At 44.0% G+C, this 27,977-nt stretch overlaps 2 long non-coding RNA genes across 3 annotated transcripts in view; one reads left to right on the top strand and one right to left on the bottom strand.

Annotated features, from left to right (window-relative positions):
- Window position 1: 1 nt before the first annotated feature.
- LOC121028600 (uncharacterized) lies at window positions 2-6,078 on the top strand. 2 transcript variants are annotated; one of them, XR_005789339.1, is made up of 4 exons: window positions 2-113; window positions 975-1,019; window positions 1,424-1,549; window positions 5,800-6,078. It is a non-coding gene; the product is annotated as an uncharacterized LOC121028600 (long non-coding RNA). The 2 variants fall into 2 exon arrangements; XR_005789340.1 differs by lacking the exon at window positions 975-1,019.
- Window positions 6,079-17,427: 11,349 nt separating this feature from the next.
- The window catches only part of LOC121028598 (uncharacterized), a 71,070-nt gene continuing 60,520 nt past the window's right edge, over window positions 17,428-27,977 (bottom strand). The window contains exon 3 of the long non-coding RNA XR_005789335.1: window positions 17,428-17,846. This is a non-coding gene — a long non-coding RNA (uncharacterized LOC121028598). The remainder of the gene's footprint in view (window positions 17,847-27,977) is intronic.

The raw sequence follows: 27,977 nt of genomic DNA, 5'->3' as shown, positions 1-27,977 counted from the left end.
AAGAGCACGTTGTGGTAGATCATTCATGCTGCCAGGGAAACTTTTGTAGTCTCCAAGCTACTACGAGACATGGCTCTCGATCCAGGGCAGAGGACTCATCAAAAAGGCAGGAGGTATGCTGGCTGCACAGAGGGCCGGGGGGCGGGGGGTGGTTGTTGGCAGGGCGTTTCCACCCCAAACGCAGACAGAGTCCTGGAAGGACACTCACATAAACAAAGCAGAGAGACAGCTTCAGCTCTGCAGCGAGGCTCCCCCTTTCCCAGATCAAAGCCCGCGCCAGGGAGACAGCTCCGCAGAACACAGTGTCCTTTCTGGAACATCCAACTCCGGGGGAGAGACTTGAACTGGAGCCACCACCTTGCCACCTGTAGCCAATGCCACTCTCCCAGGGTGGGGGGCCTGCCACTGCTCAAACAGCAGAAAATCAATGGAAAGATAAGACGACACGGGGAGAGGAGGTTCTACCTCAAGCTATCGAAAGCTCAGATCAGCTAGTTTGAGAAAAAATTGCATCCAGCCAACCCTAACAGTCCATGGAGTGTAAAAAGGGGATGAAAATCAGGACAGGGTCATGGTTAAGAACACAAATTCCAAAACCAAGTTATTTGCTTTGGTGCTCCATTCTGCCACTTGCTAGATGTGCAAGCTTGACCACTGGACTCCTCTATGCCTTAGTTTCCTCACCTGCAAAATGGACCTAACAGCACCTACACGTAGGATTTAATGAGTGACGGGCCCCTAAAATGGTCGCAATTATTATTTGAAGTCACACAGTCCTGGGTTTGAACAGGTTCTGCTGCTTAGTAGTTTTGTGAACTTAGGGAAACAACACACATCGGGGACAACTTACCCATCTGTAAAATGGATTTTAATACCACCCTGGCCGTGTTGCCATGGGATTTGATTTTACATGGCACACAGTAAGCATTCAGAAAATGTCACCTCTGATTATTGTAATCTGTCCTGTTTTCCAGCCCAGGCAGCCCACAGGATTCCTTAGACTGGAAGGATCACAGCTGGTAAACCTTAGAATCCTCTTGAACTCCCAAAGCTTTATCCATATGCAAAAGAGATACATCCCTGGGGATGACTGGGTCCTGGATGTTTAAGATACACAACTAATTTTATTTTAAGAGAGAAAAAGGAACCTGGAAGTGTTCCCAAATTTAACATCTGCAAGCAGAGGGGATGACGAAATGCATTAGTGCTGAAGAATAACGTTCTCCCATCTTCTCGGAAAACATCTGGGGTATCACCCTCCCCTCCACTCATCCCCCCACCTCCCACCACAAAGCTGGTTCTTGGCTGACAGTTTATCAGAGATAAATGGAAACACCTGGGATCCAGATAAGGCCAACTGAGTGTGATCAGCTGAGGAGCCCTTGGGGACATATGCCACTCAGTATTTCTTTTTCCACCCCAGGCAGGTTGGGGACGTGATCTAGCCTGTGACTGAAGGGGAGGCTCCCTTTCACATTCATTCTTTCCTTCATTCATTCCAAACAACCTCCAGAGGTCAGAGGTCAGCCAGTTCAGCTTCCTGCCTGAGGTAGGTCAACCCTGAAACCACCAGGTAAGTTAGATGCTTATTGATTCTGCTTTGAACCATTTCCGCAAAAAGACACTGAGGGGCTAACTCTCCATTTTGTTCCAATCCGATCACCTTTTCCTTTGTTAAACCAAGCCCTCTCTGGCTACAGAGATGTATGGCCTAATGTAATCTTTCATGCCCTCTGGTCATTCAAACAAATATTTTTGTTGCCATCTCTACCTTCCTGAACTTAAAAAACTTTAAATCTGCCTTGTTTCCCCTGTCTCTACATCGGGCTAGACTAAACAGTCCTGTCTCCTTTAACCTTTCTTCAGAGGTCCTACTTGACTTCCCTTTAATTAGCTTATTCCTTTTCTCTCAACTCATTCCAGCTTCTACACATCATTTAGAGGCTGAAACCTGACACAGACCTCTAATACTTGACAACAGACCCAGCCGCTGTTAAAGTGAGAGGGTTTCAGTGTGTGCTTTAGCACAGCCACTATCTGGACGTATGATCCCTAAGCAAGTTGCATAATGTTTCTGGGCCTCAGTTACTTTAATTGTGAGGTTGTTCCAATCATAAAGAACAGGGATTGTGAACATGGCACTGGGGAGACAAACCAGCAGCCAATAGAGACTTTCTAAAAGAGCTGAATTCAGAAAGACACATAGGGGTGTACTGGGTAAAAAAGGAAAAGAGAAGAAAGCAATCCTACCAGAGGCAACTACCTGTGCAAAAGTCCTGGGGCCCAAACTCCTATGAACCAGTATGACTGGATCCTAGAGAATAGGGAAGGGGGTCATGAAATGAGGAAATTAAGGTGAAGGAGGCAGACACCAGGGACTTGTTAGCCATGATAAGGATTTTAGTCTATCCTAAAGGCACCGGGGAGATGATACACTTATAAACGGCACATTTGGTACAATTTTGAAAAACAGTGGCTACGGAACGGATTGAACACAGAGAAGGCATGGTGTGAATAGAAGACTTTGGAAGTAATCTAGGACTGGAAGTGTGAGAAATTGGACCATGGTGGCAACGTGAGGATGAAGAGGCATGGACAGATTTGGAAATGAGAATCAACAACCCTTACTGACGCAGTGGATACGGCAATGAGGGAGAAAGAGGTGTCAGGGATGGCTGCCAATGTCTGCTTGCTCATCTTTGGTTGGCAGTGCTGTTTATTGAGAGCAGGAATGCTGGGGGAGGTGAGGGTTTGAGGGAAAAGGTATGAGTTCAGTTTTTGGCCACGTGGAGTTTGAAGTGCTGTGAGATGGCCAAGTCAAGATGTTGAATAGGCAAATGGATTTATGGCTGGGAGCTCTGGGGAGAGCCTAGGCTGGCTATATAGATTTAAGCGTCATCAGCATATAGATAATAATTAAAACCATAAGCATGGACAAGCTCACAGACGGAGGCTGTAGGATGGGAAGAACAGGACACTGGAGCAAGCCTTGAACTTTTCCAATATTTAACAGTCAGTAAAACGGAAGATGAGCCAGGAAAAAGACGGAGGAGAATCCCCAGAGGTAGGAGAACATTAGGAGAGCGTTAGCTCATGGAACCCGAAAAAAGAGGGTGTTTTGAGAAGAAGGGAATGTCGACAGCAAGGCTGTTACATTTCCTTGTCTTTAATGACCTAATCCAGGTGACATTCTCATCAAACTTTCATGTATGTGTGCAGTGCTGGGTTTTTCCAACTTGGAATTTTGCCATTTTTCCTATGCACACTGTGGCTTGTTGTTGGGTGCTGTGACCACACTTTCTATCCCATGGGACTAGTATAGAACACTGGTTACATCTCATTTATCCCAAAGCTTCTGCTATCCAGAATTAAGGAGGAAAAAAACACCTGCAAAACTTAATGATTATTACTCAACTCTATCCACTAATATTTGTGCATTTACAAATAGGAGCCCTTACTTAGCTTTCACTTAGAACTTTTATCTTATAAATTCTCAAGAAGTTGATATTTGGTTTCTCGGACCGCAGTGAAACAGAAAGAACCTCGTGGAGAGGAGCTAGGGTGGAGGAAGACAGGAAGATCACAGAGGCACGCAAAAGTCATTACGGTACAGTCAGCCCTCCTTAGGAAGTAGATTAAAGTGTACAAAGGCAAGCAAAAGAACAAAACATTACAGCAATCTGAGTTCCTGTCGTGAGGCATAAATACACCCTACTCCTCAGTAATCCTTGGAAAAACATCACACTATAATGCCTGATAATTACAGAGTAATTACATAAATTTTAAATAAATGTTTGCTACATCAAAATAGAAATTAAAAAAAAAAAAAGCCTATCGTGTGCTGTTCCATATTCTTCTGTCCCTTGTATTTGCTACAAACTGGTAGTTAGAGCTGAAGGATCAATGGGATTCCAGTTGAAATTTTTGGTAAGCATTCATCACAGGAGGCGATGGGAACCTCAGGTTATTGTGAGACGTTAGGATTGGTCTGATGTCAACCTGGACATCCATTTCGAAGTTCCTGCTGTCCTCTCACCTGATGGTTTTACAACCGTTGATTCTCATGGCCTGGATTTGTTATTTCATTAGGAGTCGAAAAATCCAGAATGCGGCAAGCTCTACAGCACCAATCACCTAGTGTCTTCAACAGATTGCAAAGAGGAAAGGGGTGAGGGGGAGCCACAGATTAAAAGAGACACAACAACCAAATGTGGTGTAAAGGCTTTGTCCTGCTTATTAGTAAATAAATGTTTATGAGTCAACTGGGGACATTTTAACACTGACCAGAAATGTGATCCTGTTAAGGGATTGTTACTTTCAGGCATGGAAACGACGTTGTAATGACATATTTTAAAAAGCTGCTGTTAATCGAGATAGGACTGGAGTATCTATGGATGCAATGATACGATGTCTGGTATTTGCTTCAGAATAATCCAGGGGATGGGGCAAGGGGCCATGGATGTGCACGCAGCGGGCCTGTGGAGGGATGAACCCATCAGCCCTCGCGGCGGAAGCTGGATGATGGGAGCCTGTGGGCTCATGTGCCCTGCTCTCTACTTTCTATCAATGCTTGAAACGTTCCTTTTAAAAAACTTAAACGTAGGGGGAGAAAAGTCATTTCTTTCACACCTTGTTATTTTGGAAGAAACTATTTCTAAAAAGCCTTCTCCCGCAGGGCAGAGGAAACAGATAATTTGGCGCGTCTGAAGAGGCGTGCCTGGAATAATGGAGGTATGACTACTGTTATCTCCTTACTGAAACACCAAAGTGAAGCCAGCAGCGGGGAAGAAATCACTCCACACCCCACACCATGGCAGCTTAGAAAGCTTCACTGTTTCAGTCAGACACTATTTCTTTTTTTTTTTTTTTTAATTATTTATTTTGAGAGAGAGAGTGAGGGGGCAGAGCAAGAGGGAGAGAGAGAATCCCAAGCAGGTTCCGTGCTGTCAGCACACAGCCCAACCTGGGGCTCAATCCCACGAACCATGAGATAGTCACCTGAGCTGAAATCAAGAGTCGGTCACTCAGCCCACTAAGCCCCCAGGCACCCCAGAAACGATTCCTACTTGGAGACATTTCCAGACTTCAGTTCAGGCTGCAAAACTCTGTGACCCTCAGCAGGCTGACTCAGTACTGTGGCTGAAGGGGGGTGCTCTGAGCCTCTGTGTCCCATGTTTCAAGTCCGATTCTCTTACCTTTCTCCTTCCTCTGCTCCCTGTTCGTCTGCCCCAGAGAAGTCACCATTTGTTGGCTAACTCGGTGGTGGCAATGAGTAGCGGGGGAAGCTAGTGGCTGGGGGGTGATGGGTTCAGAGACTACCCAGGATCCATGTAAGTGTTTTACACCCCCTTACGTGGATTTTCACCTATCCTGTTCCCTGAGTTCAAGAAGCCCACCACCCACTGAAATCCTACTCATCTTTTAAGAACCATTTTAAACGTCATCAGACTCACAGATCTTTTTCCAGCGTGCTCATCAAAGCTAAGGGACCCTTCCTCTAATCCCCCCAGCGTTTTGCTTGTAGACCTTATACAATATGTTTAGATATCTAGAGCTCTGACCACATGGTTAACCTCTGACGGCTGGAATGTGTCTCCTCCACTTGTATATCTGTCCCTAAGTCACGCCCTGTCCCCAGCCGTTGTCTCCCATGCAGTGGCCCCAGCACAGATGAGCTCACCCGTGGCCTCGCAAGCCTCCTCCACCACCTATCTCTAATTTTCCATCCTCTCTGCCTCCATCCCGCTACCCTTCCTTTTCCTTACTGCCCCTTCCTACACTGCCTCTCTCTTCCCCCAGGTTGAGAAGCGGAAGCATCAGAGAAGAGGAGGATTGATTTCACACCAAGGCCTCAGGCTGTATGGGTGGATTCCCTGCACCAGACTGTTTGTCTGGCAACTGCAGAACTGGAGAAGAAATCTCGGCCCTACCCAGGAGTCTCAGAGCTCCCACCGCCTCATGCGCCCATCACAGCTTTCTGGATCGACAGCCCCCTCTTTCAGTCAATAGGAGCTTTGTGAGCTAAACAACAGATGCCACAGGGCCTAGAAGGCAAATAAATATGGTTATTCAACGTTCTATCACACTGTGTATAATTCAGGAAATTCAATTATGGTTTCCCCGGCAACGGTAACACAACTTCAGGCCGGGTGCACAGGCCTTGTTTTCTGGTGCACAAGGGGTTGACCCTGACCCCTTCACACGTCGGAGACAATGCAATCTGGCAGACTTACAATTGCTATTGGAAACCTAACTGGGTCCTCCTAATGCCAGCGCTTACAAATTTAAAGCTGTTTTTCAGCAGTTGGTTATAAAGACTTAAAAAAAAAAAAAAAAGCACTAACATAATCTCAGACACATTTAAGTGTGGAACGATTAAGCAACAGGGGCACAACTCCAGAATCTGGATAGATCTGAGGCATGAAAAGGCAGAGCAAGACTTTCTTAGAATGAGAATTGTCAGGATCGGACCTGCCTACTGTCCAGAGCACGGGTTATAGCCTGAGATCTATGGTGTCCCTGAAGAGAGACCAGTGCCATTGTGGTTGGGAGTGGGATTCTGGTGCCAACTTGGTTGACCAGTCTTCTGAGTAGCTTTATGACCTTAGGCAAGGTATTTACCTTTTCTGTGCCTCAGTTTCCCCATCCATGCAGTGGGGATGATGACATTGGTGACTACAGGGTTATTCAGTTAGTTTGGCTTTGGAGCAGAGAGTATTATTGGACCTCTTGGCAGGATTTACTAATGACAGCACTTAGCTATTTTTCACGACCCCACTTGTAATTCTGTGCCTGAGCCAAGATCAGAATTGGGACATGTTACATATGTACTACCTTGAGTTGGTTCTTTTTTATTTTCCTAGCAAACCGTATTTCTTTTTCCACTCCTCACTCCTCCATGAACTTTAATTAAGCCCTCTCCCATCTAGAGAGCAAGACAAGGGTTCAGTTTTGTTTTTGAAAAGACTCACAAGCTTGTATGGCAGCAGGTTTTTCCACAGTTTGACAGTTTCAGTTCAGCTCGGTGCCGCTGATTTATAAGACACTGAGCTCATTGGCTTTATCCTCTGTTCTCCCCCAGCCATTTCTCAATCGAGCCGCACTGGCTGGAAACATCTGAGAAAGAAATTTACTGAGAGATGCACAAACAGCCTATTCACATTTCATAATTTTCAGGAGCCTTCCCCAGAGGACTCAGTGGTAGCCTGTTAACACATGTGCAACCCCTGGCCAGTGTCCTTGCACCCCGTCACCCCACTCACTGGTGCAGACAGTTCCCGGGTCCCCTCCAAACTCAGCTTCTTTGACTCTAATGCTAAGTGTTGGAGCTAACACAGCACATGCTGTTCTCAAATCTTGCCCAGCCTTGCCTGTGACAGCAGGATTAGACAGGGAAATATGGACGGAAGGCACCCAATGGATTTAGTGATTTAATTGTCTGAGCACTTAAAAATTCAGGATTAATGCCCCTTTAAGTGTGGCTGCTTCTTTCTCATTAACAGGAAGCTGTTTAAAATAATTCACTTGAATAAAGACCTAATGGGGGCTCAGAAGAATGTCTTTGCATGACTCATCTACCTCCTTTCTTCTCTCTAGCCAGCCCCTCTCCCCTGACCAATTTGGTCTTCTCATAGAGAACCTCTAATCTGAAATTGGTGTTTCCCACTAAGCTCTCCATTTGTGCTTGAAGTAATTTGCAGTGGCCACGTTCTGCATCTTGTTCTCAGACGTGTCTTGGTCAATTAGTGCAATGTCACAGCCATGTGTAGTTATTCTAACTCCAGCTGTGAGCTGTTAATAATAAACTTACCCACAGGACAATCATGCCATATGGTTGATGGTCAATCAAGACTAAAATATGCATTAGGAAAAAAAAAATGCTCCTGTCAACAGTGAGGGGGTGTAGGTCATTGGTTAAGGATGCTGGCTTGCAAGAACCAAGTTTGGGTTAATAGTGTATCACCGGCACCCTTACCTTGCCCCTACTCTATGATATTTGTCCTGAGACACAAAGGCATGGTAACTAAAATGACACAGCTGGAATCAGAAGACAAGTAGACAAAACATGGTGAGATGTATAATATAGGTTGGGGAATAGGGATTTGTTGAAAAGAAACATAGCTCAGATTCTTTACTAGGAAAAGGAGATAGATCTGCATTTCGGTCATGGGAAATGATTTGTATGCTACAAGACAAATTCTATTTAATGGGGGTTTGGAGGCAAATAAAAACAAACTGATTTGTGGCAAACGAGTGAAGGAGGAACAATAACCCACTTGGGTGATTCCAATTAACTTCCTGCACAGGACTGAAGGGCTTTAGGTTATTTGGGTTTGGTTTTGAATTTGGGGTTTGGGGCAGAGTGTGGGGAGGGGAGATGTTGGAGGCTCTTGGCAAATAGCTTAACCTTGACCTGTGCTCCTAGTCATAGCTACCCCAGTAGAAAAGCAAATGGCAATGCCAGGAAAGTATCTACTTGTTTTGATGGCAAAACCAATACTTAGGCATCTCTACGTCAGTTTCACCGGAAACGAAGAAGGACCAGGGTAGAATGGTGTCCCATAAGCCAAAAGCCATGCCAATTGCTTTATTCAATTGAGCTGAGTTTTAGTCTGTGGGCTTGTTTACATAACCAGTTCTTAATACAACATCTACCATGAATATCTTAATAATACACCAGGGGCCAGACCCAATCTCTACACCATAGCAGTTTTGAGTTAACATGTTTAAACTGGAAACCCAGGTTAAATCAGGTCAAAGTGTCCTTTGAATTTAAACACTCCCCCACCACCTCCTAAGAAAGAGTCTCCTCCCCCCCCCCCCCCAATTTTTTGATGTTTTTTTTTTCTCTCCGATATTACTCCTGGTCAAGAAGTGAAATAAATCCATTCCTGTGAGGCTCCTTTTCTATAAAAAGGAGGAAGTATTTTTCCACACTAAGAAAACCTTCCAATTGTCACTCAAAGGGTAGTCCTCCAAAGGGATCCTTAGCCTTGAGTAATGGAGGGAAGAGAATAAAAGAACGCTAGCTGCAAACTCTCATATACCCCCCATCCAAGATGGTTGTCCCCTTAGTCTTTCAAAAATAGTTTGGATGCCCAAGAAGAGTGTCTTCATGCAGCCCCAGCAAAAATGGTGTTTAGAGATTAGCTGGACCAGGATTCCACAAACACAGGGGTTGTTGTTATGTAACCTCAGCAATTTAATATCAAAAGGAATGCAGTTTGAAAACCCTGCCCCTGGCCCTGTTCGTGTCAAAGGGGTTAAGTACCACACCGCCCCCCCCCCCCCGCCCACACACACACATTCTAGTTTAGAGACATGACATGGACACACACAGCAGAGAATCCAGAGGAGAAATCAGTTCTGCATTTGGAGGTGAAGAGAACAATGATAAGGAAGAGGAGGAAATGGAGAGCATCATCATTTACTGAGGTGTCAGGAAGTATTCTGGGCACTTTACATAGATCTGCGCAGCAATCTGCAATGTTGATAGACCCATTTTACAGATGCGAAAACTGAACTCCACGAAGTAACTCGCTTCAGTAAGGCAGTAGAGCTAGGATTCAAACCACATCCCCCTGACTGTTCTTTTCTGTGTTGAGGGGATGCTTCATTGAAGAAGCAGGATGTGAAGGAGACTAGAAGGGTGAGTAAGGTTCAGATTGGCAGACCTGAGGGTCTAACCTATTCTAAATAGGATAAAGAGGTGGGAATAAAGGAACAGATGCTGGAATGGGTATGTCATAGTAGAGATGTTCAGAGTTGAAACAGAGGGGCTTTGGAGGTTTACAGGGTTTACACAGGGCAGGAACTGCTGGAAAGTGATTGGACCCAAACATTGCCAAACGCAATCACTTTTAGGAATACATCTTGCAAAGGCTTGACATGTGAGGTCGAATCCATGTGAAAGGAGTGTACCACAGTAAAAATGTTACTGTTATGGCAGCTTTATTCAGAGTAGCCAAAACTTGCAAGCAACCAAGGTAAATGGGTAAACTGGGGTACATCCAGACAATGGAATATCATTCAACACTAAAGAGAAATGAGCTCTTTTTTTTTTACATTTATTTATTTTTGAGAGACAGAGAGAGAGAGAGAGAGAGACACAGCACAAGTGGGGGAAGGCCGGAGAGAGAGGGAGACACAGAATCCGAAGCAGGCTCCAGGCTCTGAGCTGTCAGCACAGAGCCCGACGTGGGGCTTGAACTCACGAACCGCGAGATTGTGACCTGAGCCGAAGTCAGATGCTTAACCGACTGAGCCACCCAGGCGCCCCAAGAGAGATGAGCTCTTAAGCCACCAGAGGACATGGAGAACCGTTAAATGCATATTGCTGAGTGAAAGAAGCCAATCTGAAAGGCTACATGTGGTATGATTCCAACTATATGAATGTTGGAAAAGGCAAAATCATGGACAGAGTTTAATGGTTGCCAGGGTTTGAGGAAGGGGGTGGGGAGGATGAATAGGTGGTGCACAAGGCATCTTTAGGGTAGTGAAACCCTTCTATATGATATCGTAATGGTAGATACAGGTGACTATACTTCTATCAAAATCCATAGAATGTATAACATAAAGAGTGAACCCTAATATAAACTACGGACTTGAGTTAACAATAACATATCAATACTGACTCACCATCGTAACAAATGTTCCACACTAATGCAAGATGGTTTTTTCCCCCAAGATTAACTTTATTTATTTTTTCAGAATTAAAAAAAAAATTTTTAATATGAAATTTATTGTCAAATTGGTTTCCATACAACACCCAGTGCTCATCCCAATAGGTGCCCTCCTCAATGCCCATCACCCACCCTCCCCTCCCTCCCACCCCCCATCAACCCTCAGTTTATTCTCAGTTTTTAAGAGTCTCTTATGGTTTGGCTCCCTCCCTCTCTAACATTTTTTTTTCTTCCCCTCCCCCAAGGTCTTCTGTTAAGTTTCTCAGGATCCACGTAAGAGTGAAAACATATGGTATCTTTCTTTCTCTGTATGACTTATTTCACTTAGCATAACCCTCTCCAGTTCCATCCACGTTGCTACAAAAGGCCAGATTTCATTCTTTCTCATTGCCAAGTAGTACTCCATTGTGTATATAAACCACAATTTCTTCATCCATTCATCAGTCGATGGACATTTAGACTCTTTCCATAATTTGGCTGTTGTTGGAAGTGCTGCTATAAACATTGGGGTACAAGTGCCCCTGTGCATCAGCACTCCTGTATCCCTAGGGTAAATTCCCAGCACTGCTGTTTCTGGGTCATAGGGTAGGTCTATTTTTAATTTTTTGAGGAACCTCCACACTGTTACAAGATGGCATTTTAAAAATCGGGGAAATTGGGAGTAGGTGGAAGAGAGGGCTTATGGGAACCCTCTGTAGCTTTTCCTCAGTCATTTTTCCTGAGATAAAACTACCGGAAAACCAAAAACAAAACACAAGATTACCAGACTAGGCCCAGATCCTATACCTGGCCCTGTTACTAACCAGCTCTTAGAGCAGATCGTCACCTCTCTGGGTCTTCCAGGTCAATAGCTTACAACATGGCCCACCTTCACGAGACATTCCACGACTCTGAGAAAATGCACATTGGCCCAAATTTCTCCCTTTGTTGAGGAGTGAGAGACCCAATGTGCTTGGGCCTCAGGGCCATGAATGTCAGCCCCGCGAGGGTTTGGACGGTTGCAGCCAGAGCTCAAGATCCATGACATCACTTCGCTCTTGTGCATGAGGTCGTTTGCACCTGAGGGCCCCAAGCATCCATGTGCTTGTGGTTGTGGCTGCTGCTCATTTAGAACGGTTACTAATTCTCAACTTCTGCGAGCATTAAAAAAGTGTGCTTTTTCAGCACGAAGTATTTTTGCAGCATGATAGAAACTGGAACCCACAAACTGTGTTGACTTTAAAGGAGTAGATGTGAGAATTAAAACGTCCTCCTTCTACACCCAGTTTCTGAGTTTATGTGCTGAGCTTCCTGACAGAAAGTTGGCCTCTACGTGGCCCCCAGCTGCCATGTAGATGACAGGGTGCCTGGCCGAACAGATGTGCTGATGTTTGCAGGCAGAGCCGGCCTGCATGTCATTGAAACCCCGCTCACCTCATTCGATGGTTGCTTCCCTGCCCGCTTCACAGAGCTGCCGCAGGGGAAGACCTGAGCTTACATCCCAGGTCGGCTCTTACCTGAATCCCTCAGGTCCCAGCAGGTACAGTGTAAACACAATCCAATGCGAATATTGCTCATGACGAAGGGGAATGTAAGTCACGTAAATGCCAAGTACGATGGGTAATTTCATTTTATACAAAAACATGCGGTGGAAATACACATCATTTTTAGATTGCACTCGATTTTTTGACACACAAATGCACTTTTGTTTTAACGGGGTGAGGAAGAAAAAATAGTATCGCCAACTTTTATTTGTGTGCAAACTTCATACACACAGGATTTAAACAGATGTGTGTGTTTATAACCTTAAAGATGCACATATGTAACACATTCCACAGTGTATTTATTTGCACAGTTGATTTGACTGAAAGACCCTGTATTTACATCTTTTAATTGTGTTATGTGAGACAGTGCTACACGCGTTGTTTATGTATCTGACATTTATGATTGAAAACCAAGTGGCTCGTGGAAGTTAGTTCTCCATAGGTTTTGGAAGTATTCCAGACCAAAAAATTAATTGCTGCCAAGAAAGGCATGGGTGGGGGTGGGGTACGGAATGTCAGTTGATTTCCCAATACTTAATTTGGGACGATCAAAAGTAAAAATCAAAAAATAAAGCGCCCCGCTCGATACAAAGCACAAAACTTAAGGCTAACTTCTCCCATTCAGGGAAAGAAAGAAGCTTTCTGTTGCTGTTCATGTGTGATATTTGAAAGGGGCTGCAGCACAGTGTAAGGATGGGGAGGTGGGCAGACCTCTCCGGAGCCCACATCCAACACTTCTCAACGAGGATTCCAGAAGGCCCAGCCTGTAAATGCCTATATTGTCTTCCTTCCCCGCAGCCACGGCCAGCTGAACATTCTGCTTGGTCTGTCCACAAAAGTTTTCTTCCTGCATCCAGGAGTTCAGGTTTTAAAACGCACTCTTGTTGGGAAAAATTCTAAAATCAGAAAGGATGTGGTCTGAAGTGTTGAAGTGTTTGGCCACGTATGGAATACACTACTCAGAGAAATGAAGTGGCACATTTATCAAGTCTCAGTGTGAGCTTTTCAAGCTGGGGATCCAGTATAGATTTGTTCGAGCTGCCCTGGCCAGAGCTTACTGAATGTCTTCCTCCGCTGGACGTGTGTGCCTTTTGTATCGCCCTCCTGAAGTACGTAGGTGCTGCTACCCTTTGGCACAGATTATTAATGCCACTGACAATTCTGCTATTTCCCCCTTCTCTCTGTCAATAACTCAGGCTTATGAATCCAATAAATATCTGCCTAGACTTCAATTATGCATGAGTGGATTCTCTCACTCTTCCCTCTTAGTTTTCTGCAGCACTGGGGACAAGTTATCATACACCACGTGAGATGGGCTTGCGCACAGAGTAGTGCCTCTAGGGGAGTGCTGGGAGCATCGCTTAGGTCATACCAAGTCCTGCTAGAAATACACACCGTGCTGCTAATCTTCAAATATGGAAAGGAGAGGATCTCTCAGAAACTACCTTCGCTCTCTATTTTAAATTCCAACGGGTATGGAGACAAACAAGGGTAAGGAATTTTCGGTTCCGCTCCGCTGAGCTGCACAAAGTGACTGGTTAGCTTGATGGGCAGAGGGAAGGGAGAATTAGCAGTACTTTGTCTCCACCCCTAACTCGATCTTTGAGCATATTTGTTCCAGTAAAATCAGGTTAAAATAAATGAAAGGCAGCTTAAAGGAGGCTTAAGATAACGGAGAGAGTGTGCACATGAACTTCAAGCCTCCCCTACCTAGCACCTGCCAGCAGACCCGCCATTTGATCCTCAATCACAGCCCAGAACGTGCGCCTGGACCATGGACGAGGCTCCACTGGGGAGCACTGGCTGTGTGCTCCCAACATCTAAAAAAGCCAGTAGCCGAGCTCTGATTTCTGTTGTGAAGTCCAAATACAGAAGGAACCCCAAAAATGGAGAGGGAGAAGGGGCATCCAGAAGGTTGTATCAAATGAGCGAATTTCAGTAATTGTGGAAAGATAGAGCCAGAAGTGACAGAGCAGGGGGGCAGTGAAGGGGTAGGGATATATGTTGCAAGAGAAAAATGATATTTTTCTCACCCTCCTTTTCTTGTCCCTCCTTCTCTGTCTCTCCACCCCTCAAAGATGGGGTTTGCAAAGACATAGACTTGTCTCCATATAGCAGATAATGTGGAGAAACCCACATAGAGAAGAGGGGACACGGGGAAGGCCACTCCTACTTCCCCATCGCATATGAACACCACCACCACCGACTCCTCCTCTGGAAGTTTATTTTCCCTACACCTTTTAGGAAAAGGGGGATGTTTTCCCTAAAATAAAAGTTTTAAATCTGAGGGAAAGATAATTCTCCATATTTTTGGAGGGCTAAAGCTCGGCTCGTAAGCAGCATCTATGAAGAGCCCTTTATCCAGAATAGCTAAAAGGTGTGTGGAAGGACATGTCTAATGTCACTCTGGCTTTCTCAAGCTATCCTTGTCTCATGGTCAGCCTGCAGGTTACACATGGAGCACCCCCTCTCCTACTGCTTTGAATGCACTGCTGATCTTCGTTTGGGTCAAAACAATCAGGTCCTCTCTCTCTGCCATCCTGGGAGGAGAATCAATCAGAATTCTTGTCACACCTGTCCTACTTGAGACTTTCCACTTTAACCCCCATGCCTTTGCTGTCTCATTCAGATTACAAATCACTTCTTCCTTTTTCAACTTGAACTTCGGCATCTTTCGCTCCCTTTGCTGCCCCTCCCCCAATCTCCTCATGTAGCACCAGTCTGCTGTTACTCACATCGCCAGAGACAGCACCAGGAGATTCACCTGCAGAGTCTCTTGTCCTGTGGGTCTCTGAGTCCACGGGTGGGCACCCCAGGATCCTGGAGATGCACTGTGGGTGGAGGGGGGGAGGACACCACAGGCCCAATCGATCCTACCCTTGGAGTTCCACAATACGCTATCGTCCACACTAAAGGTCCTGAGACTTCTCACCATAAAGACGCCTGCTTCATGTCTATAAAGTGACACTGCACAAAATTATTTCAGAACCCCAACTTTTGAGTCAGGCCTTCTACCATTTTGCAGAAGTGCTGTTGTGAGGGGCATGTGTCAGGAGATGTCGCTGGTCCACATGGTGGGTCTATCCCATGGTGCTTGTATGCATGGGCATGGGCCTCGGGAAACGAGCTGCCTCTCCAACCCGCCCCCACCTTGTCTTCACCCCACAAGCGTACAGCAGTTCCTGGTAATGCCTGAGTTACAGATCTGGAGTGACCAGCCCTGGAAGCCCAACCCTAATGACTCACAGAACTTCAAGACATTCCTCTTGTCTGCCTTCAAGTGACAAAGACTGATGGCTATACTACAAAATAAATCCTTTCTCCCCTTGCTCTTTGACAAGAAGAACTTCTAATTTGGGGGCTGGACATGTCAGGATTCTGAGTAATCCTGGATAAGTGTGCAACTGCAGGGAGGGCTGTGGGCACCATCTAGAACTGTGTTTAATGGGAGGGGGCATGCCCTTCTTTCCCTCCTCCCCTTCTCTGCTTCTAGAAAGATGTGATGGCAGGGGCTTGAGCAACCACCTTGTGTCCCACGGTAGAAGCCACATGCTCAACAAGGTAGAAGGAGACCGGGTGCCTGACATCGTAGAACAAGATATCAGCTCCAGATTGACACATCTCTTCATCTTTTATATGAATAATAATAGAGTTTTTATTAGGCCACTGTTATGGTGAGGTTTCTGCCACCTCAGCAGAATCTAATCTTAATGCATTTGGCTCCTCTCTTCAGCTAAGCCCTCAGATCTCTCCAAGGTAAACTAAACGCCCAAATTATTTCCTCGAACAACCTCTCGGAAAGTCATCTCAACTGGGAACAAGTTAGCTTCAGGGCGACCCCACTGGAGTGTCTCTACTGATGACCTTCTGCCTCCTGTATCTGGACCCTCTCTCACCCAAGATCTTTCGCAAGGAGAGCAGGAGGTGGGAGTTGACTGGACAATCATCCACACCACCGTGATGAGCACCTTGGCTGTCCCCGCCTGGGTGGTCTAGTCCGAGTACCCATCTGTTTTCTCACTCTTGGCCCCGGATAACTGTTCCTTGCATTGCCAAACTTTCGGTGTTATATGTTCATTTGGTTGTATTCCCATTTACGATCATGTCTTCCCCACATGAAGCATCCAATGTGCTCGTTAGTACATACACACCATCTATTCTGACAGGCTCCGTGTCATGTGGTTCAGCTTCAACATCACACAGCATCTAAATTAACAGACACTCCAATACACGACTCTGACCCTGCCAGTCCATTTCATGTTTAAAGCCATAGTGCCAAGGCTAGTAATTCAAAGGAAGGCAAGGAGCGCCTGGGTGGCTCATTCAGTTAAGCGTTCCACTTCAGCTCAGGTCATGAGCTCGCGGTTGTCAAGTTCAAGCCCCCCATTGGGCTCTGTGCTGACAGCTCGGAGCCTGGAGCCTGCTTGGGATTCTGTGTTTCCCTCTCTCTCTGCCCCTCCCCTGCTCACGCCCTCTCTTTCTCTCTCTCAACAATAAACAAACATTAAAAAATATTTAACAAATAAACTAAATGGATAAAAACCCTAATGTTAGAATATCGAGCACTCGGACACGCGAAAAGAAGATTTTTGCACAAGAAAGTGGTGTTGTAACCACTATTTCTGGGCTGTGGAGTCAACTACTTTCTTAGGGTTTGTTGCCAATGAAAAGGTTTTCAGAAAAAAATAATGTATTTGTACAAAGGCTTAGAAAAACCAGAAGCACGGGGCGCCTGGGTGGCGCAGTCGGTTAAGCGCCCGACTTCAGCCAGGTCACAATCTCGCGGTCCGTGAGTTCGAGCCCCGCGTCGGGCTCTGGGCTGATGGCTCAGAGCCTGGAGCTTGTTTCCGATTCTGTGTCTCCCTCTCTCTCTGCCCCTCCCCCGTTCATGCTCTGTCTCTCTCTGTCCCAAAAATAAATAAATGTTGAAAAAAAAAAATTTAAAAAAAAAAAAAAAAGAAAAACCAGAAGCACACCCACATTCGCTTTTGACTGCATCTGCCTGAGGGGAGGAAAGAAGACAAGGAAGCGGGAAGGGAAGAGAGGCAATGAGATCCGATCCATAATCTTTTTTTTACATGGCAGGTAGCATGGAACCTGGTGGCTAAAAACAGGTATTTCTCTATGCCCGAGGGGGAGCAGAACAAGGAACATAGATATCAGTTTCATTGCCACTACCACTGTTATCCTAAATTTTGAAATATTTGAGCATACAAAAAGCATCATATTGGATGCTCTTTATTGGATGCATAGATCTATGTTTATAGAAAGTTTTAATGGTTGCAAAGACAAATTGCGAAAATGATACATTTTTTTTAGAGATCTTGATATATCATCCCGCATGCTAATAAAGTTTTCAATACTGGGCTGCAGTATAGATTATAATACTAATGTTTCCCCTGGGCTCCAGTGATTAGAACTCCTTTGGTAAATGTGTTAAAGTTAAGGTTAATGCACCAAAAAGCTGTAATTCACTGACGTTTAATACTGGCTCGTGCGACATGAAAACTTTGGTAGCAGATGCAGGCTGTCGAGAAACTTTTCTTCAACCTTTGGAGTCCAGACGGTTCACAGAATGTTTTCTCCCCATGCCCTCAGAGCCGTGTGGTTCCGACACCTTCCTCACGGATGCACAATGATTCTGGAAAGACAACAACAAAGTCGGGGAAATAATGGCATTATTGTTGAAGGGAGCCTTCAGGAGGTAATACTCTAACAAGAATTGAAACTTGAACTCTTTGAACTGAATTTTTCAGGAAAGCACTTCCAAACTCTTGAAAGGAAAACATCAAAGTTTTGAAGGGCAGATATGAAAAAGACTTCCCCTCTTACACCAAAGTGACGCAAATTCAACCTGACACACATTTATGGTGAGTTTTGTGCGCCAGTGGAGATGAAACGGAAAAAGGCACATGCTCGTCCTCAAGGAACGTATGACAGTGATCTTTCAGCTGGTTGAGACCTCGGTTTCTGAATTATTTTTCCCTTCTGTCCTCTGCCTACTCAGAAAGGGCTGGGTGGTATGTGATTTTTGAAGGTGCTCTCTTAAGGTGCAAAACCTCTTTCAGGATAGTAGGAAACAAACTGTAACTATTACGAGAAAACATTTTTTTCACAGGTCAGTTTGGTAAGACCAAGAAGCTTAAAAATAGAATGTGTTGATACGAGCGTGAGATAATGGAAACTCTCATACATTTCTGGTGCGAGTGGAGAGAGGGATGGCCTCTACAGAAAACAACTGGGTAATATTTACCTCAAGTTTAAGTGAACATACTGGTTGATCCAGCAATTCTGCTTCGAGAACGGTATCCCCCTTTACAAGTACTTTGCTCATCTGTGAAATGATGTATGCTAGATATAACTTATGGCACCACTGTGAAAACAGCAAGAGATTAAAAGCAACCCAAATATCTGTCAGTAGGGGATAGGTCAATAGGTGGGTAATAAAGTGGATGATAAAAAGCCGTAATGACTGAGGAAGCGCAGCATGAGCTCAGATGGAATCAGCAGCAGATATGTCCAGGAGGACCAAACAGGGCACGATGAGACCGTACGGTATGTGGTGCTGTGGCAGGTCTGGCACAGGTGTATCAGGACAACTGTCCTGCATCGCTGTCCCTTACCCTCCCCAGGAACCCAGTGGACTCAGCTGCCAACAGTCTTGTCACAGAGCTCATCCCTCTGAGAACCCCAGCTCTGTCTTGATACCGTGAAAACCCAGCCTGTCTCTGGGGGGTTGTGAAAATGAAAACGTTCCTGGCTGATGCCTCAGATCTACATGCGGTTCTGGGCCACCCTTTGGCCCACCAGAGAGCCCCCAACACCCTGGGAGCAGCTGCCATCGGTGCCCCTGGCACCTGCTCCGCTGTCCCAGCCAGCTTTAAGCTTACACAACCAAGTCAGGGCACAAGCAAACGTTGTAAGGGCTGGCGTGCGTTGTGGCAGGACTCGGGCTCTGCGATTCAGTGTCCGGCCGCATCTGCAAATCTAGCGGACCAGAGGGTTCGCGTGTTTGTTATCAGGAAGTAAACAGCCTGGAAGGAGGAAGGTCTGTGCTCTTAGCTCCAGCCAGAGACACCAAAGACCCCGAGGGGAAACCGTGGACCACCTCTCCCCATTTCTCCCTGACCACAAAGTGGCTCTAGTAGAGTGAGAGCTGAAGGAGGCCTGGTAGCTTCTGAAATCTTCAGAAACTCCAATGATCGGTGTCCAGGAATCAGCATTCTCCAGTGCCTTTGTAGGAAACAGGCACCAAAAGGGGCCCTGAGAGCTGTGTGTGAACCCATGGGAAACAGACCCATACATAAGATCAGGAGGCTTGGACAGGAGGGCACAGGTGCCCCTGCCATGTGTCCGGAAACAGTCAGGTTCAAGAGCAGGAGAAGCCTAAGGAATTTTGGATTACAAAAGCAAACAGACTGCCTGCCTCAACTTGTAGGAGTCAGGGATACAGAAAACTGGACCAAAAGTCATCTATCCTTCAAGAGGACGGCTCCTAAGATGTCACGTATGTCGAGCACGTTCTTCTTCATGCTTTCCTTCCAGTCCTGCCAAAGCAAGGCAGTCCAGTCCTGCCAAAGCTGTGGTTTGCAGGGACCGGTGAAATGCCAGTCCTCCCCTGTGTCAGTTGCTCCTAAAAACAACATTTTTCTTGTCCTGGCTACAGACACCTATCAGGATGTACCCAGAGCCTCTGTCTACTATGTCAACAGAGTAGAATGCTTGACAAGAGGACATAAAGCTGATTACCTAAAGCAGAAGCCAAAACCAGAAGGACAGTTGCAGCTTCCAGTGGTGAAGAAGTCCAAGGCTGTTTTTGGTTTTTTTTGTTTTGTTTGTTTGTTTGTTTTTTGCAACGGACATCCTAGATGTTTAAGAGAAAGTGAGAAGTTACCACTTCTCTATAGGCTCCAGACTGGTCTCTCTGTTCATCTTTTCTCTGCCCCAGCCAGTCCCATCTCTGCAGTAGGGTTACTTTTCCCCAAAGTCCACTTTGATTAATAAAATAAAGAGGTTCTCCAGGCATCACATAGGTTCCAAAACTCTCAGCTTGGCTTTTAGGATTGTCTGAGTTGAAGCAGTATTTCCGGGACTATCTCCAACTAAACTCAAGGCCAGCAGGTTGACTCATCAGTTCTCCAACTCTCACCTCATCTGTTCCATCTCTGTGCTTGTCACTTGGCACCTACCCCACACCCACCATCATTTACTGACATCTTGCTATCTTTCAAAATCCAACTCGATGCCACCTCCTCCAGGAAGCCATCCTAATTCTCCCAGCCTTAAGTGAGTGCTCTCTCGTTCTTCTGAACTTCTGCAGGCCCTTGTTCCTCATATGGCTTTGTACTACAGTTGCTTTCCAAATGGGCTATGTTCTCCTTAGGAGTTAGATCTTTTATGGATTTTCTGTACCAAGAATTTTCTGGTATCTCTCAGTACTTAGCATTACATTCTACATGTAATGTTGACTCCCAGCCTTTCGATTAGAAGAGGCCTGCTATGGACTGAATTGCATTCTCCCCCCCACCCCCCGCCACCCACCAAAATTCATTATGTTGCAACTCCTAACCCCCAGCGTGATGGTATCTGGAGGTGAGGCTTTGGGGGGAAAATTATGTTCACATGAGATGGTGAAGACGGGCCTCTCATGATTGTATGAGTGCCCTTACCAGAAAAGAGCCATTTTTTGTTTGTTTGTCTGTTATCCATTTGGCCAAGTTTTGTCTTTTGTTTGGAAAGTCTAATCCTTTTGCTTTTAAAGTAATTAGTATAAGGAAGAACTTCTGCCATATTGTTATTTGTTTTCTTTATGTTTTCTACCTTTTGCTGTCTCTCGTTTTCTCCATTACTGCTTTTTGGGGAATGAAGTTGATTTTCTACAGTGAAGCCGATTCCCTTCTCATTTCTTGTTGTGTGTATCTGTTAAATGCTTTCTTTAGAGTTACCATGGGGATTACATTTAGCGTCCTAAATTTGTAACAATCTGGTTTGAGCTGATACCAACTTAACTTCAGTAAGATACAAAGTCACCACGCCCCAACTCTTCCCCCCACTCTGCCCGGGGAAAGCTCTGTTCTCCCTTTCTGTTACTGATGTCCCAAATTAACTCTCTCTATATTGTGTGCCCTGTAACATGGATAGTTATTATTTTGCATGCCTTTGTCTCTTAACTCGTGTAAGAAATAAAAAGTGGGGTTACAAAACAAAACAAAAACAACACTCTTTTTTCAAACTGCTCTCTCTCTCTCTCTCTCTCTCTCTCTCTCTCTGCTGTGTGTGGACGCAGAGAAGCCAACCGTCTGGGAACCTGGAAGAGAACTCTGACCAGAACCCAGCCACGCTGGCACCCTGGTGTCAGACATCCAGCTTCCAGAACTATAAGAAAAGAAATTCCCATTGTTTAAGCCACACAGTGTATGGTATTTTGTTAGGGCAGCCTGGGCTGGCTGAGACAGGGCCTTAAGAGGTCCTCTGAGCCGGCCTTCTTATTTTACACAGTGATCCAAAGGGACACAGAGCAGAGCAGGGGTCAAAACCCAGCTGCCCCACCCCACCGAAAACCCCGCAGCCCACAGCTCTAGCAAGTATAACAAGGTTGTCAGATATCACAGAGTGAATGAAAAGGCCCAGAGCAATAAGTATATTTTTCTTAAACATGTCTATACCTTTAAACTCTTTTTATCATAGCTTTGAAATAACAAACCGAAGGCCCACGGGGACCTCCAGCAAGGTCTGAAATTGAGAATTGGGCTTAAGAAGCTGCCAGGGATGAGGAGAGGAAGGGGGAGGACTGCCTGTTTGGTTATAACAATATTATAATTACAGAGTTGTGAGTTATGCAAAGGAGAACACACGGCAGGCTTCACCACCACCTCGCGAGATTTCTTGTACCCGTGCACACACTAAAGCATTTCAGGGCTTGGCTTTCTGTTACTGCCACTACATTACGCTCATCGACGTTTTACAGCTCACAGAGGGCTTCCACATACATGGTCTCATGGAATCCACGCCACAGCCCACACAGGAACGAGCATCTCTGCGGAGACAATCACCTCCTAGAGCCGAAGTTTCCATAAGTGAGCTGAGTATGGTCACACAGCTGCTGAGGGTTGGACCTGAGACTGGAATGCTGTGTGTGTGTGTGTGTGTGTGTGTGTGTGTGTGTGACAGAGAGAGAGAGAGAGAGAGAGAGGGAGAGAGGAGTTGGGGTGGGCTTGACCCCACTTCACTATACACTCCAGGACTGTGTTCCAAGAAGTCCACGAACATTCTCCATTAGCTGGTAGCTGAAAGAAAACCGAACTTCTAATGAGGGACCTGAGTTTCAGTCACCAATTCACAACTGACCGAGCAAATTACTTAGTCTCTCTAGTTCCCAGTTTCTTTACCGTGAAAGAGGCGTGTTGGATAGCTTTGTCTTTGATTCCCTTTCAATTCAGACAGTCTGTGATTTTCAGAGCTAAACAGGGTTAGATAAAAGAGCAGGCCAACTCACTTCCAAAAAATTCTGATCCCTGGACCAGGTCCCTAGGAGGAAGACATTATTCATAACGCATCCTCGCCACACTCTTCAAGTGGGGAGGGGAAGACAAGACCTGCATCTGGTCTGAATGCAACGGGAACTGAAGCCTGCCCTATCACTCTAGTTAAAAGACTCTGCTGTAGCCGTGAGCGCCAAAGTGGTCAACGTGGCTTTGGAGGTAAATCAAAACCAAGTATGCAGAAGATCAAAAGCTTTACTCCTCAGAGACCAGCAAAAGGCACATTTCCCAGACACTCTTCCCTATGGAATTTAAGATCTTCTGATATCTTGCCTAATTTAGACCCCAAACCCTAATAACTTCAGGCTGGAAATAGTCCTAGATCAATAAATACCCAAATCATAGTAAATCAGAAAACAATGTTCACAGCACTGAAAATCTCTTTATCATGGCAGCATCTATACGTATTAACTGCGTTTATTACTAATAACATATGAAGAGTGTGAGGGTTTAATGTGTCATTCCACGAGTTTTTAATCTTTAACACAGACTCTTTATAATCAAGTTCAAAAACTTTCCTCAGTGGTTCCATGTCTTTAGAGAAACAGAACATCTATCAAGAGAAAGACTTTAAAGATGTTTTCAACAAGTAAGAAATAAAGCCATTGTGAAGAAAATATGAGGTTTTAAAAAACATTTGTTAAGCTATATTAGCACTGGCTTTCAAACCCCATACTATGACATTCTTATATTCTGTATTAATTCATATTTGCACATGTTATAAAGATTTCGAGGAATCTCAGCCAATAGATTTCTTCTAATCAGCAGAGGTACAAAAGGAGGACCGCAAGAAAACTCATTCATCAGAAGTAATACTATTTGGGAATAAGACAAAATTTTTCAAATTTCCGCATTAGAGCGCCACCTTCGCAATTTTGTGCCTTTCCAAAGTACTCACTAGAATATTAATTACCTAACATTTAACGTTAAGCTCATACTGAACAATGAAATCTATGAAATGACAAGTTCCACATGAAAGGTATTTCTTCTCAAACCCATTAAACTCTATAATAACCATTAACAATAATTCAGTTCAGAGCCCCTTAAAATTTCGCGTCATGCACTTGGACATACAGCTGACCTGTAACTTTCAAAGTTTGTTGGCCACCATCTGGCTTTCGTCATCCATCCACTTATTAAGTATTCAGTTAATATAAATACAGAATAAATAGAGATGCAAAGTGAACATCGTACAGTTCCTGCCATGATAGCCATCATAGGGTGGGAAGAAAAACAAAGAATTAAAACCACGGTAGTGCACCTGCTGGCACAATCAAAACGTGTGTAAGGCACCTGGAGAGCAGAAGAGAGCGCACTTAGTTCTGGGGAAGCTTCCTGAAAGCGGTGGCATCTGAGTTCGGGCATCTGCTAGCTGTAGGATGTTGAGAAAGGACTCAGGCTCTCTGAACCATACAGAGCGATAAGCTTTCCATGACACAATGTATCTAGAACAACAGTGGCTCTCAAACGTTCTGCCTTAAGGGCCCCTTTATACTCTGAAAAATTTACTGAGCATTGCAAAGAGCTGATTTTTATCTGTCGGTACTGATTGTATTAGAATTTAAAACTGGGAATTGTAAAGTATTTACCGTTCGTTAAAATAACAATAAGGGCATGTTAACATAAATAGCATTTTCTAATCTCCCAAAACAAACAAAAATGCATACTAGGTGAAATAAGCCAGTCATAAAAAAAGAAATACTGTGATTCCACTTATATGAGGTACCCAGAGTAGTCAAATTTATAGAGACAGAAGGTAGAAGGGTGGTTGCCAGGGGCTGGGGAGGAGTGAGCAAACGGGGAATTGTTGTTTAATGGTATGGTTTTACTGATGCAGGATGAAAAGAGTTGTACGGATTGATTGCACAATAATGTGAATGCACCGCATTCCTGAACTATACGCTTCAATATGGTGATGACTGTAAATTTTATGTTATATGTATTTTACCACAATTAAATTTTTTTTAAAAATTTGTTTGTTTATCTTTGAGAGAGAGAGTGTGCAAGTGAGGGAGGGGCAGAGAGAGAGGGAGACACAGAATCTGAAGCAGGCTCCAGGCTCCGAGCTGTCAGCACAGAGCCCGACATGGGTCAAATCCATGAACCGTGAGATCATGACCTGAGCCAAAGCCAGACGCTTAACCCACTGAGTCACCCGGGCGCCCCATAATTATTTTTTTAATTAAGTTGAGTAATAGGAATGGCATGATTTTACAGTTTTGCAGATCTAATTTTTCTTTTTGTCTAACTTAGCACAGCTGGATTCTCATATCTGCTGCTACTTTCATTCTGCTGCGATACATTGTTTTGATTGTCTACCATCATGATTAAGTGGTTAAAAGGGAAAACATTTTGGAAATTTTATCAGATAATTGTGGATCTTCTTCTTTGATACTACACCAACATTCAACAAGTGGTAATTTCTTAAAGGTTAGTTATACTATAGAGTCTGAAACCATAAAAATTAACTTTTGATACTTCGTTACATTAAAATCCATTTTCTACTTTGCACCTTACGTGACTCTTTTACCCATGCATGATTTCTTCACATTGACTGTTGGTTGTTGGGGAAATGTTGGTTCACTCTTCCAAATGTTATCCCATTTAATATTACAATATCTAAGGTATTGCATGCTTTACTATCACCTCTGATGTCATCAGAAAAGTCTTTAAATATTCTGAATTTATCAAGCTCATGGTGCTGAATACAAGTTTTCCAAAATTCCAATTTTCTCTTGAAAGCTTACATTCATTATTAGCCATACATATAATCAGTGACTTCTTTGACATAAAAAGCATATTTTGTTTATTCTCATAAAAAAGACCCACTACATCTGCCAAGTCTAAATATCCACAGTGTGTGTGTTATTCTTTCAGGTAAAAGGGGGACTCCGTGGAGGAAGTGACTGTTCAGCTCCCAGCTCAGAGTATCTCACAAGACCTTTCCTCAAGACAACTGTACTTCAAGGTACAGGAGAAGCCTTAACGCTCATGTCCCATGTTGTCACGCAGAGCATTAAAAAGATGTACACTTAAGGGTCAAGTTTTAATACAATGAATAATTTTTACACCTTCATCAAGGGTGTTCCTAAGTAAAAGTGGCTTTTTTCCCTCTGTAAGTACATGGTGGTGAACACATGCTCACTAGTACAATTTGGTGCCTGGCCTTGATTTATGCTAAGGAGCCGGCAAGCTGACCCGCCATTGTTTTTGTACCTTCAGTGTAAAGGCCAGGACAGTGAAACAGGCAAATAACATCTTACTATCGGTATGAAAACACTTTGATCTTGTAGATTCCCAGGAAACAGTCCACGGACCATGCCTTGAAAGCCTCTGATCTAGAGGCCTTTTTATTTAAATCTTCATTTTTAAGTATTCTAACAGAAATGTTCCAATTCCTAAGTATACATGAAGATTGCAAAAGTAGATGAAGACCACATGAAGTATTGTAATGCTTGAACACAATTATTCTGAACGGGATTCTAGACTGAAGATGCCTTAGGTACCTTCGATACTAAGGAGAAAATTAAAGCAAGTGCCATATCAGGCATAGAGCCATAAAACAAAAACTATCCAAGCTGGTTACTCTGAGAGACGTCTCTAAGAGAGGTTTATAGTTTCTAAATGTTTCTTTTCTTTAAAAAGAAAATGATGTTTTTCTTCCCCCCAAAAAAGTTTAACCTAAAGAAAGGAACCCCCCCCATTGTTATTCATATTATTCATAGTTTTTCTTAATTTAGGCAGCAGCCATGGCTTTCACAAGCAATGACAACAGAAACTTTTCTTAAAATAGCACAGGCTTTCCAACCTCAAAACCTATAAGGACTGCTGGATTTCAAGGAATAAAATCATTGGAAGGTTACTACATTTGTCGTATTTCAAACTGAGTGTGTAAATAATAAAGGTCTAACGCAAAAAACAAGGCCAATAATTCCGTGGTGACCAGCCAGACTCCTATTCCCATCATTTATTCGTATGTTGATAGACTTCCCCAGGAAGCCTGGGAAAATAGCAGAAGTAACTCAACTTTCCCCAAGAGAGAAGGCTTCATTTTTCCTTGGCAGATTCATTCCTAATCACATAGCAGGGAACCATTATTAACATCTGGATATTCAAAAAGAGCCACTGAATTATTATAAAAATGTTTCAAATCATCAGCCTAAAACTCAAATGATCTACAGTGTGTATGATGCTTTTTTTCTCCCTTTGGTCAAGAAGATAAATGGAGAAATTCTTTATATTTCAACTTCCATTACACATTTGTTTTTAATCTGGGAAAAGTCATGTCTGCCTACTGTACCTCCATATCAAAGACTGATATGTCAGCGTTAGCTTCTGCTCCTCTCACCATGAGTTTCTTTTAAGAATACAATTTTTTTAGGAGTGAGATTACTGCAAAAATCAATTGGTCCCAAACAGTTATAAGTCAGATACTGAGTCCAGTTCTCTTTTAGTGTAGCTGTGTGCTGTTAGACTGAACGGCAATTAGGCAGATCAAATGTCCTCATGTTTCACTAATCCCTTCTCCCTTTTTTTTAAATGTATTTATTTTTTAATTTACCTCCAAGTTAGTTAGCATATAGTGCAACAATGATTTTGGGGGGTAGATTCCTTAATACTCCTTACCCATTTAGCCCATCCCCCCTCCCACAACCCCTCCAGTAACCCTCTGTTCCCCATATTTAAGAGTCTCTTATGGTTTGTCCCCCTCCCTGTTTTTATATTATTTTTGCTTCCCTTCCCTTATGTTCATCTGTTTTGTCTCTTAAAGTCCTCATATGAGTGAAGTCATATGATATTTGTCTTTCTCCGACTAATTTCACTTAGCATAATACCCTCCAGTTCCATCCACGTAGTTGCAAATGGCAAGTTCATTCTTTTTGATTGCCAAATAATACTCCATTGTATATCTATACCACATCTTCTTTATCCATTCATCCATCGATGGACATTCGGGCTCTTTCCACACTTTGGCTATTGTCGATAGGGAAGCTATAAACATTGGTAACCCCTTCCCCTTTTAAACAGTTTCTAAAAATTGTTTCTAAATGTTTCTTTTCTTTAAAAAGAAAATGATGTTTTTCTTCCCCCCAAAAAAGTTTAACCTAAAGAAAGGAAACCCCCCATTGTTATTCATATTATTCATATCTTTTCTTAATTTAGGCAGCAGCCATGGCTTTCACAAGCAATGACAACAGAAACTTTTCTGTAATTATAATGTGTAATGCACA

Source organism: Herpailurus yagouaroundi, unplaced genomic scaffold, assembly GCF_014898765.1.
Source record: "Herpailurus yagouaroundi ecotype Mexico unplaced genomic scaffold, PumYag 100, whole genome shotgun sequence".
Taxonomy (NCBI): Eukaryota; Metazoa; Chordata; class Mammalia; order Carnivora; family Felidae; genus Herpailurus; species Herpailurus yagouaroundi.
This window is presented reverse-complemented; position numbering and strand designations above follow the sequence as displayed.